This window comes from Alexandromys fortis, unplaced genomic scaffold, assembly GCF_014885135.2.
Source record: "Alexandromys fortis isolate MF-2015 unplaced genomic scaffold, M_Fortis_MF-2015_v1.1 scaffold_15, whole genome shotgun sequence".
NCBI classification, from domain to species: domain Eukaryota; kingdom Metazoa; phylum Chordata; class Mammalia; order Rodentia; family Cricetidae; genus Alexandromys; species Alexandromys fortis.
In genome coordinates, this window is record NW_026067911.1 from 8,593,762 (window position 1) to 8,605,261 (window position 11,500).

The window sequence follows — 11,500 nt, forward strand, 5'->3', positions numbered from 1 at the left end:
AGTGCATTTATTTTAGTTCTAATGAGACCTGTGCCCATTCTGTCTTTCTTAATCCTTAAGGTATCTGGGCCAATTTTAGCACATTGTTAGGTAACACACCTAATCTCCCCCCATAAACACACACACACACACACACACACACACACGTACATGTGGGTATGAATTAATTTATTTTATGGTAGTCATAGGCTGTCAATAATATTTACAATATAGTAGCCCTGTCATTGATAATGAAATGATTCATACTAAACATCGAGCCTCAGTCATGCAAGCTTCTGATTCATCCTCCCTCCTTAAATGGTTGAAAGAGAAGTAAGAAGATAAGCCAGTGCACAAATAATTATCAAGCTTTATTAAATAATTTATTTCAACTCTGGTAGATCACAGAAAATATTTTCATGTTCTTATAAGGAGATCAGGAATGTCCAAACGATCACATGATATATTAGTCAAAACACTAGAAGGGCTTTCCAGAATGATGAACTCTAAAAGGCAGGGGAATCAAGGGGTGCTCTGCTTGTTCATTTCCCGGCTGCCCAGACTCCTGAAATAATCACACACAAAAAAAACTGTATTATTTCAATCATTGCTTGGCCAATCACTTAAGCGTATTGTTAGCTAATTCAGATGCAAGCTACCTCTTATGTCTTAATTTAACCCATTTTCATTGTTTTATATTTTACCATGAGGCTCGTGGCCTACTGACAAGGTTCCATCTGGCAGCTAATGTCTTTCTTCTCTCACTGCATGGTATCTAGCCACTCTGCCTTCTTTCTCCCAGCATTCAGTTTAGTTTTCTCCACCTACCTCTATTCTGCTCTGCGCAGGCCAAAGACAGTTTGACCGTTGAATGGTACTCACAGTATATAGAGGGGACTCCCACACCAGAGCTCAACATGGTAGGATGCTAAGACGGGTCATTTGTTATGATTTTTAATTGAGTGTTTGGTAAAGGTTGGAGTAGATGACATTCTAAGTGGCAGGGCCCAATCTCACTGGAGCCTTTGGACCTATCTAAGCTACATATGGATGGTCCATGTTTGGACAAACAGAGCAGCTGTTTTGTTTTCAGAGCAAAGTTTAGATGTCAATTTCCTCTCAGCTAGTTCTAATACAGATCACACAGCCTTTAGTCTGTTCACACTGCAGTCTTTCAGTATCCAATCAGCAATATTTAAAGACTAAACTATTTCTACCAACCTCTGTGATTCTTGGCCTTGCCAGCCAAGGGAAAGTGGGAAAGGGTAGGCTACAACCAAGTGGTCTGCACAGAGGCCCCACCCATACATAAAGGGCCATCCATCCATTTCTTCCTGAGTCTCTTCTTACATTTTGCTCGCATTCCATTTACAAAATATACTTATATATACATATAGCCTAAATATTATTATATAAAATGATCTCTATCACCATATTTTATTTAGGTAGTGAAGGGATAAGAAATTGAAGAAAATTAGTAATTTTGGGAGAGGCAATTTGACAATTCAAAGGAATGGAATATCCATACTCCCTACATAATGTATTTGAGTGAGAAAAAAATGCATTGTCCTTTTTATCAAGAGAGTGCTGAAATGTAATCAAATATAATCTGGGAATGGGATAATCTTTCTTTCTGGCAAGTGGCTCCAACACTGTAGGTCATTTATGTGGTTGTAATTGTGTCAAAATCATTGCTACCAAGCCTATTTATAAGGTCTAGTGCTGATCCCATAGATTCTGTGTTCTTAAATCTCTTAAAATCAGAAATGGAGATGAGGTGTGAGCTGCATCTTTCCCACCTCATTCTCTCCAGATAGCTCCAGCTGAGTATTTATTCTAGACAGCATCTTGTTCACAGACGGCAAATGTTTGTGTTCCTTACTCATTCTAAGAGGACCATTCACAGGCCTTTCTGTCACCCATTTTCTATCTATATTCTTTCTGTGTGAGTGATTGTCAACTCTGCTTGAACCACGAATGGTGTGTCTTTGGCCATCTCTCAGCCCTTATAAACAAGCCACAGGTGTACTGCCTATTCAATATTCAGGAATTGAATAATTGTAGTAAGCTTTCTCAAATGTAGTTGAACTTTAGATAGTGTGACTGCCAGCTCCCCAATAAAAACATGGATACCTTTGGCTATTCTTGCAACTTAATTAACTCACTTTTATTAATCTACAATTTGCCATGTATCTTGGTCACGCTTCTCTGTACCATAAGTCCGACTTGCTCCACATCTCCCTGGCATCCTCCACATCTCTTCTTCCCAGAGTTCTCTCTCTCTCCCTGGAAATCCTGCCTATTCTCTCTGCCTAGATGTTGGCCATTCAGCTCTTTATTAAACCAATCACAGTGGCACCTCATCTTCACACAGTGAAAACAAATATTCCACAACAAATATTTATTTTTCTTTCTTAAGCAAGTCATAGAGACCTCTCCAAAAAACACGTAGGTAAGAATCTTTATTTAAAGAGGCAGGTGCTAAGAGGCTGAAGTTGCAATGGGAGCACACATGAATGTGCAGATAACATCTGAATTCAGATCATGGGCACATGTAGCTTCATGTGCTGGTGGATCAAATACAAACGCCAGACCTTTCATGGCCCAGTCTCAGATATCCCCCTTATAGGCTTAGTTTCCTCTCAAATCCAGTGTGAGAAGAAACATTTTCTCCCCATAAACCTAAATTGATATCTATACAATAGTTGTAATATTGCATCAAGCCTTCAGACCCACATGGTGATTTACATATAGAAAACAGTCCAAGTCCTCACAAATTATTCACCTGTCCCAGACAGCCCATGCTCAGCTGTATCTGCCTAGAAGTACAAGGATGAAATCGCACAACCTTGAATGTGGGAGATGGCATGGAACTGAAAACACAATCTTGTATGAAGACTAACAAGTTTTAAGTTTTAAGAAAATTCAACTTTAAAGATTGACTGTGCACAATGGCCACACAAGAGGAAAGAAAATTTTTAAGTTAAAAGAGAGCATACCAAAAAACTTAACAGCAACTCTAAAACAAGTCACTGCCATTTATACATTCATACTGAGTAATCACAGTGCAAATGGCTGAAGATTTGTGTCTGCTGATCTGTTCCGTAGAAGTTCCTCCAACTCTGGCATTTGGTGCCCAAAGCCCAGTTACATTCTTTCCATAATCTCATAAGTTAAACTTGGGCTTCTGGCAGGCACTGTACAACATCCCTGATCCCCATTCAATGTTTTTCCATTGCAGATGAATGAAAGAACAAAATCACATGCATGAGAGTTAAACTCATATCTTGTGTTCACTGTTCCAGGAACTGGGTCTGAAGACGAGATTGCGTACAAATGATTTTAAGTAAACTTGACTTAGGAAAATACACTAACGAATGAGTAAAAGACGAAAGAGAAAGGGAAAAGTGACACCTAAGTAAACATTGCTTATCAAATAAAGTCTAGCTTTGGGAGGATACCATGGGACCTATTGCCATGAATGAACTCAGGATCTCCCTCTATACAAAGCTGACACTAACCACGAATGACCTAAGAATCATCCTCTATACAAAGGTGATGCTGTACCCTGTGTATCAGTTAGCAACTGCTTACAATCTGTAACTGATGAGAACCACCTGTAATCTGTGAAAACTTAGCTGCTAATGCAATTATCAAACAGAGAACTGGAAAGTCAGCCTGGGAAAAGGGCACTGGATATAATACACAAAATACCTACCACAGACAACAGCACAAGAAAAAGAACTGTCAAGACAAAGCTAGAAATCTACATGGATCAAAGGAGAGAAATTAGAGAAAAAGAAGAACGAATGCAAATATCTAATTTTTAAAAAAAATGAAGACTGTTTTGTGGGCACACACCAATAATCCTAGGACTTGAGGGGCGAAGGCAGGAGGAATGGGAATTCAGTGTCCACACTCGCTGTGCAGTGAGTCTGCATTCAGTCCAGGCTACATAAATTCATGTATCAAAACACTGAGACAAAAAGATGAAGATAGATAGATAGATAGATAGATAGATAGATAGATAGATAGATAGATAGATTTTTGATGGATAGATCTAAATAAAATAAATAATTTGAAATTTATCCAAATAATTATAACAAATGACCATTTTATTTAAATTAAGTAGATAATCTTCCAGTAAGTAGAAAGCCTTATTATGATACCTAAATAGTTAGTGAGGTTAAAACTAAAGGATGAAACTTAGGTTTGCTCCTAACAACAGATGTGACAATGAAGGAAATAATGTCTCAAAGCCAGTGATATCACAGTGTCAACCCACTACTTACCTTGCCCAAGAGACATTTCTTTTATTTTATGAGGTCTAGAAAGCCCACAATAATTTAGTTAGGAACATCTAAAGTAAATGGCCAATTTTCCCTACAATGCAGTGATTGCTTCTGTCAACTATACTATATATGCTATATACATGCATGTGTGTATAACATGATATATACATACATATGCAATAGTATATGTTGCTATAGGCTGTATATTAATAAGTTAGTCAAAAAGAAGACAAGAACAGTTGACCTCTTATTGTAAGATTTATTGAAGATAAAATATTAAATGTCAAAACAATATTTGGGGGTTTAACTTAGTGGAAGAATGTTTCCTTACATTTAAAGTTCCTGGGTTTGACTCTTACAGATAGGCCTTTGTGAACATGTTTCTTATTTTAAAATATTTTGTTATATTTAGTAATTGATGTGTGTGTGCTTGTATGTGCACATATGTCTTTGTGTGTATGCAAGTGTGCCAGGACTCACATGTAGCCATCAAAGGACACCTTGTGGGAGTTGGTTCTCTCTTTCTACCACTTAGGTTTTGAGGTTAGAACTCAGGTCATCAGGTTTGGTAGTAAGTTCCTTAACCTGTTGGACTATCTCTTTGGCCCAAGAACGTTCTTATTTTAACGAAACGTTTAGACTATTTTCCAATGTCTAAAAATATTTTGAGAGAGAAACAGCTATGGTAACATCCCCTAGGAGATATGTTACTGGAAAAATAGTGAGCAGATGGCTTGGTGATGCTAAACAAAGGTTAGTCTAAATTAAATTCTGCCTGGGTGAATGTTTAGGTAATGATCAGAAAAACCATGAGAAATTAATATTGGATAAAGGCCCAGCAATGCTTCTAAGTCACGAGTATCCAGCCTGAGGATATATAGGTTAAAGGAAAATGGGCCATTTCCCCTTTTTCCAAGCAAAAGATGGCCCATGTTGAGCTGTGTAAAATGGAGAAAATCTCAGTGTGCAATACAGTCATAGAAATGTACACTTACTGGACAAAGACTTTGCTATTAAATGTTTTTAGCCATACGTCATTGCAAGGGAGGTGAATTTTTGTTACTGTGGGAAGTTTAGCTTTGAAATCTCTAGTTTACTTAACGTCTCAACCTTGACACATTAGGACTATATCCGAATGGGCACAAATCATAGGTATGTGTGATCTGCTCAACATGAATGAAGAATATTTTAGAATGTAGCATTTGACCTTCTTTTAAAAAATATTGCAAGGAAAGATACCAAAAAAGCATGAAAAGCTTGAATCAATAAAAATGTTGATCAACAGCAGACCTCTCTTTTTGGAGCAATGGATGAGGATGTGGGAAGGGAAATGCTCCCCGTGCTGACAGAAGGTAGAGAGGCCAGAAATGATGAGTCTATGTGACATCTGTGTAAGAGCCTCATATCCAGGGAATAATAACCCATGACCCAGCATGAACAGCTAAAGATAAGATATAACTAACTTTGTATCTTGACCTTTCAGTAAAACATCAAAATCACCTATAAAGATAATGTATAAGGTCATCAGGATGGTAGCCAGAGTGAGTTATTATAAAGCCAATGGTTGCTACACATGCACTTTCCCATTTCACTAAACCCACCCCACAATGGAGTGCTTTGATATAAATGGACACAGCAGAGAAGCTTCCTCATGTGTCAGATTCTGCCGACTGCCTAGTAGAGGGACAGTGGTAATAAGGAGATTGTTGCTATGGTTTTCTTATATTTATGAGAAAGCTCAGACCGTCTCCTGTTTGGAGACTGTAGATCTAAAGAGAAACAAAGGTTTTAGGAAGAGAGCCATATAAGCGTTTACCTCCGTGCTAATCATGGCTTGGAACTGGTGGTAGAACAGATGTCCCTGCGGATGAAGCAATGGTGCTGCTGGCTCTCACTCGACCAGCTTCCATTCCTGTTACGTGATCGCTCCAGAACTGAACCTTCAAGAAGAACGTGGAATTTCTCTATTGTATCAACTTGTCAAACCTGGGAACATAAAGACGTGACCCTCAGTAGCCCAATGATCTTGGTGTAAGAAGGAATTACTTTTTTAAAGAAGTATTAATTCTTAAAATTATTTGTAATCATACGTTTTATAATTTTCCTTTTCCTTTTTCCTACTCCCCAGATTTATGGGTATTTTTATTGAAATATCAATATAAAATTTAAGCAAGGGTGTTTGTGGTGCCCATCTTTATGAGTAGGTGATATATATATTTATGTGATCTTTTTTTGTGTATACATGTTATCTCTATGTGCCTGCATGCCTATGGTATATTTATGTCTGTGTGTCTGGTTTATCTATGTTGTGTGTGTTAATATACTACAGCCTATGCCATGTATGCTTGTATGTGTATGGTATGTCTATGCCATGTGTGTTTGTCTAGTATAACTATGACATGTGTATATATGTGTAATATAGTCTATGCCATGTATGTATATGTAATGTGTATATATCATATGTGTTTGTGTGCATATGGTGTGTCTGTACTATATATGTTTGTGTATGTACGGCATGTGTATTTGTGTATCTAGTGTACCTATGTCATGTGTTTCTCTGTGCATATGGTATGTTCATTCCCTTTATGATTGTGTGTCGTATGTGATTATGTCATATGTCTTTGTATATGTTGTGCTTATGTCGTGTATTTTTGTGTATGTATGTTGTGTCTATGACATGTGTGTCTGTATATCTATGGGCATTTGTGCCATGTGTATTTGTGTGTATATGGTATGACAAGTGTGTTTGTGTATATGGTATGTTTTGAATTAATAAAATTAATGACAAATTTTTAAAACACATCTAAGAGATTTTAGCATCTACCCCTTTCATTGACTTGCTCTCCCAGCCCAGGGTAGATGTCTTCTGCATGCCCATTTTCAGTTTTTGTGACTCTGTTTTCTTATCTCCCTTCATGATTATTTTATTCGCTTCTGTTTGTGTGTCCATCATTACTAACATCTTTTGTAATACTTCGGGATGTAGTTTGTTATAGCTGTTTATATACATACATTTTCCTACTACATATAAATATTGAAAACAATGGGAGTGATTTTCCCTCCTTTTAAAGCTAACTCGGCCATTGTGTAATGTTTAATTAATGTTGGCTGGCTTGAGCAGAACAGAAGGCGGAGAGTTGCCTAAATGAATGCATGTGCTGAACGTCACAGTACAGAGACCAGAATGAGCATCTGCCGAGAGGAACGAGCTGTGGGAAATCAGGACTCTGCTGTTTATGAAAGGGGAGACGACTTTCATTTCAAATTTGAAATTGCATTTCAAATGCAGAGGGAGCTTCATTTCTGGTTTTTAAGAAACTTTTAGACTGATTTCCAAAGTGGAAAAACTGCACAAGTTTACACCCCCACCACTCCCAGCAACAGGGTAAGAGCGCCCCCTTCCCCTGACACAGACACAGGCACACGTGCACACACACATCCACACCAGCATTCCTCACCATTGGTATTCCTGATAAATGCAGTTCTGACTGAAGTGAGGTAGCCTCCCAAAGAGGCTTTCATCTGCATCCCCACAATACCTAAATGTATCAAACCCATCCTATAGTATTTCCTTCCCGTTTGTATTTTTCCTTTTGAGAACTATTGAGCTCTGTAGGTCACTTCTGATCAGGTTATTTTCTTAATATTTAGTCATCTGAGATCTTGGTGTGTTATAGACATTACTACTTTGCCAGAGGTGTAGCAGGCAAAGATTGCCCTACTCTGTGTATGTGTCGTCCCTAGATTGACAGATGTCCTTTTGCCATGTGATGGAGATTAGTAGAATGTTCTTAAAATGAAAACAGAGGGAGGTAGTGCTAGGGATAGAACGTGTAGATGGGGAGGGCTGGGGAGATAAGGGGGGCGGAGAAAAAAGTAGCCAAAATGAAGGTTGTATGAAAAGATCTTTCACAAACCTAGTTAGTATCTTGTAGCCCAATTAAAAGGGAGCAGTGATGATATCAATAAACATACTTAACTAGAAGGGGAAAAATTTTTCACCTCCTCTACCTTAAGCAAAGAACTACAGAGAACCAATGACTGCTGAGAGACAGTGAATTGGTTTCTCTCGGGGACGAGACCCCCAATTGCTTACTTAATAAAAAGTACTCAACTCTTGTACTATACACATAAGAGCAACAGCAACAACTCAGAGAGGTGAGCATGTGCGCGCGCATGTGCGCGTGCGTGCATGCACACAATAGTCACAGGCAAAGGAGCTATCACTGAGACGGAGATGGGGCTTGGGATGGGTCGGAGGAAGGAAAGGGAAGGGATGAAGGGTTATATTTTTATTTAAAAGCACAAATAGCCCTGGCTAAAACAGTTGGTCACAAACAGGCATGAGAAGGAGAAGGGGACCTCTGGGGAGAAGAGGCTATAGGGTGGGTGGGAGTAAAGGCGATAATGCATTCGCTTCCCGTGTGAAACTGACAGAGAGCAAACTTCACCGTGAAGAATGGGAGGAAGGCACACAGAAGGCACGCGTATCCCCTGTCTATTTCACTGGCTTGTCCGGACAGTAAGCAGACGTCAGTCCTCATGATGTGCCTATGAACTTTGGTTTCTGGATGATGTCAGAGAGGGATGACAGACTGTGTTTCTTCATGTATTTTGAGTGGCATTAACCTTCACTAAGTATTTCCATGGCACTGGTGAAAATGACAGTTTTAAAAAATGCCATTATTCTTTTGTGACTGGGATAGATTTGGTCATAAAACTCAACATTCATTTATTCTATTTGGATAAAGGAGATGTCAGAATCCCTTTAAAGTTTGTAAAAATTCGCTACCATTTAAAATCCACTATCATTCACTGAAATACACACCATTCTCATGAACGAAGAGCACATATCCACTCTGCGAACACACAAACACTTCTCTCACATACACAAACATACATCACGTCCAAACGTACACATCATAAAATATATACACACAACACATAAATACACCATACACATGCAAACACACAGCCCACTTACATACACAAACACACAGCACATAAACCCATCATATCCACACAAACACATAGAGATCGCCAGCATACACAACACATACATCACACAGGAACCACATACGTCACACACAAATATGCTGCCTCCAGAGACATCACTGTATATATTTGAACTCTGAAAAGTACTCTGAGGTCCAGCGTTTCTCGCAGCATGCCAGGTGGATACGAACATACGGGCATGTGATCTCTGAGATCATATCATTCCAAGGAGAACTTCTGCTTCTGCATTGTTCAATAATTATCCAAGAAGTTACAGAAAAAAATAATAATAAGCAAACGAGGAAGATCTAGCAGTGACAGATTGTCTGCTTTATTCTAATTATGGGAGGGAGGTGACCGTAGCAGTGACACATTCAGAGCGCCAGCTTAGATGTAAGCATCCTTAAAGCGACAAACTTCACACTTGTTTCTCTTATGAAATGACACATAAGCACTATAACCTACTCAATCAGTTATGTCTCAGGGTTGTAAGCATTAGGATTCTAACACTGATACACAAGCATGAAACTGCATAACTAATGAAGTGGGGGGGTGGGAGTCAGTTTCCAGTGTTGAACGAGGCATTCCCCACTAAGCCAGCAAGACCCTAATGATTCCTGTAGTGGTAGACTAGCAATGAATATTTAGGTCAATATAGATACAGGCAATTATATGAAAAATATTAAAATATATATTTCTTTGTTCTTTCCACTCAGAAGACCTAAAAATAAATACTATCTAAGTAGTAATGAGTGCACATTGCTTCCAGGTCTGAGACCTCTATTTGAAGATTCTCAATAGCCGTCATTAACTGAAATTTCTTTGTTTTTTTATTAATGTTTATATACCATATAGTTTGATCATGTTTTCCCCTCCCCAAATTCTTTACAGAAACTTTTCACCTCCCTAGTCACTCAGTTTTATGTTTTATTTCTCTCTAAAACATAACAAACAAAAAAACAAGAAATGCAGACAAACAATAATATCCAAAAAATATCCCCAAGAAACAAAAAAGAAAAAAATCAAAACAAGCAGACAAAAATCCAATAAGACAAAAAAAAAAATACTGAAACAATGCAAAATGGGGCAATAAAGTCCCTAAAAGCTATTACTGGGTTCTTCACCAACTGCGGCTGGGAAGGGGCCTGCCCTGTAGACTGTTGCTACACCCAGTGGCACTCCACTGGAGAAAACTGCTTTTCTCTTGCTGGTGGCTGTCGTGTCAGATAGCTTCCTGGTTAGAGATGGATTCCCATGTCCATTTCCCCCTCATGGCTGGGACCCTGTCTGTCTTGAACCTGTGCAGGTCTTGTGCCGCCACAGTCTCTCTGAGTCTGTGCACTAGTTCTGTTGCACCTAGAAGGCGGATGCTTGGTGTCACCCATCCACTACCTCTGGCTTTAAAGGTCTTTCCACCTCCACTGCACATAGATCCTCGTGACATGGAGGGTGGGGGTCTGAGGAATGCATCTCATTTAGAACCCGATGCCCCAAAGTCTAACGTCCCTCTCCACACTTTCCCCAGTTCCAGGGTCTCTGTGTGAATGATAAGGATGCGGATTTCCTGGAAACGACACAGAAGGTGTGTTAAGAGCAGCACAAGGGTCTAGTCCGCACCTTCTGGGAGTAAACTGTGGGAACTTTGCTGTGTTGACACTCTGCAAGTGGTCTGGATTTCCTCAGAGGGACCTCTGCAAACACTTCCATGCTGTGGACACAGTGAGACCCTTGCCGGGACTTTGATTTATTGCTGTTACCGAGATACAAACTGACAACTGTTTCACTTGGGAACATACCTCGGAGGATCCTCTTTAACGGTCTTCGGATGGGAACAAGCATTTGCGCCTCAGAAAAGGGAAAACTTCAGAAGTCTAAGCAGGCGATTTCTCTGGGAGGCCACGCAAAGCAGTGAGAGACAGAGTGTGTGCTGACTGTAACACTCTGCAGCCATCTGAAACACGCGCCTGCCCTTCCAATCTAATCTACAAACCAACTCGCGGAATGTTGACTATGACCTCATTCTGCAGTTATGTCTCATGCTTTGATTCATTAAAAGAGAGAGCCATGTTGACCCTCGGTTTATCTGGACAGTGTCCTGGAGCTTGTCCTGCTCTAATATCTGTCAAAGTCCAGGAAGAGCGCTGTTTCCCAGAGTTCTTACCCATGTAACTGTCACTGCCATGAGTCCCTTGTGGTTGCTATCCATTCTAATTTTTTTTCTGTTTTTGTCTGTT

At 39.4% G+C, this 11,500-nt stretch overlaps 1 long non-coding RNA gene across 1 annotated transcript; it reads right to left on the reverse strand.

The window, feature by feature from the left end:
- Nucleotides 1-440: 440 nt before the first annotated feature.
- On the reverse strand, nucleotides 441-11,186 carry LOC126499223 (uncharacterized). The gene is made up of 3 exons (XR_007591027.1): nucleotides 11,063-11,186; nucleotides 6,088-6,257; nucleotides 441-544 (listed from the first exon to the last, which is right to left on the reverse strand). It is a non-coding gene; the product is annotated as an uncharacterized lncRNA (long non-coding RNA).
- Nucleotides 11,187-11,500: the final 314 nt, after the last annotated feature.